Here is a 1,392-nt window from a genome sequence, read left to right on the forward strand (position 1 = left end):
ACTTAGTCTTTAGTTGGCGATTAAGGAATGGTAATTTGATAACTGGTGGTGCTTCCCTACTCTTCCCCTGGGGTGCATCCTTCCCTGAGGTTGTACCCTGCAATGAATCATCAAAAATATTAGCATCAGGAATTTTACCCTGAAGCCCTGCAGGGGAAATTGGTACAACGGAATCAGGATTAGCAATATTAGTTAATTTAGGTTCATCCTCTTTGGGCATCTGGGGCCCATCATAGTGTGAACCACTCCTTAGGGTGATTGCATTAGCATGATCTGTAGGTTGAATTCCCTGCGCTGGTAAAGCTCCCTGCTGACGAGATTGAAGGGTAGAGGACAATTGGGCAATTTGGGTGTCCATGACTTTATTATGGGCTATAATAGTGTCAATCTGTTGGTCTCTACTCTCCATATGTTTTTGCATACTGGTCAGCATTGCCCTAATTTCTGATAAAGCAGGGTCAGAAGATGTAGTAGGGGGCTATGATGGGGGTTTCTGGTTAGCATGAGGATGGTAATATTTCTGCTGTGAAGGGGGTGCTTGTTGTGGTTGTTGTGGAGGTGGAGGATTTTGAACATTGGTGCTACGGTAAGATAGGTAGGGATGGTTCTGGTAGCCAGGATTGTAGGAATTGGAGTATGGGTTATTTTGCTTGTAGGTTTGAAAAGCATTAACTTGCTCCATTGAACTCCTGCAATCTTGTTCATAATGACCTACACTTCCACAATTTTCACAGAAAGCATCATTAGCATTATTAGAAACAGCAGAAACATTAGCAACAGAATTAGGATTGTTAGTAGTAAGATTATCTAGTTTCTAACAAATAGAAGTAAGTTGGGCTTGCAATAAAGTGACTGAATCAACATGATGCTTGCCCTTGTTAGCATAACCTCTAGCATTCCCATATTGGGAATTATGGATTGCCATATCTTCAATAACCTGACCAGCATCATCAACATTTAAATTCATAAATCTACCGCTAGCTGCGGAATCTAAAATTGTCCTAGATGCATTTCCTAAACCATTGTAAAAAGCTTGAATCAACTGCCACTTCGCCAAATTGTGGTGGGGACACTCCCTCTACAGATCCTTGAATCTTTCCCAAGCTTCATATAATGCTTCATCTGTCTCTTGGGCAAAATTCTGGATAGCGCTTCTCAATAAAGCTGTTTTCTTTGCAGGGTAATATTTATTATAAAAATTCAACGCAAGAGTCTCCCAGTTAGTAATACCAAGTGCAGCTCATCTATTCAAACCATTAAACCATAATTTAGCTTTTCCACATAAAGAAAAGGGAAAAAGAATCTCCCTGATTTGATCCTACGTTACCCCATTCTGCCTATTAGTATTGCAGTATTGACAGAAATCTGCAATGTGAAGATTAGGATCTTCAC

The 1,392-nt window shown here is 40.4% G+C and overlaps 1 non-coding gene across 1 annotated transcript; it reads left to right on the forward strand.

Annotated features, from left to right (window-relative positions):
- Positions 1–1,055: 1,055 nt before the first annotated feature.
- Positions 1,056–1,162, forward strand: LOC145599953 (small nucleolar RNA R71). Its single transcript, XR_014104194.1, has one exon. It is a non-coding gene; the product is annotated as a small nucleolar RNA R71 (small nucleolar RNA).
- Positions 1,163–1,392: the final 230 nt, after the last annotated feature.

This window comes from Chenopodium album, chromosome 20 (assembly GCF_948465745.1).
Source record: "Chenopodium album chromosome 20, dcCheAlbu1.1, whole genome shotgun sequence".
Taxonomy (NCBI): Eukaryota; Viridiplantae; Streptophyta; class Magnoliopsida; order Caryophyllales; family Amaranthaceae; genus Chenopodium; species Chenopodium album.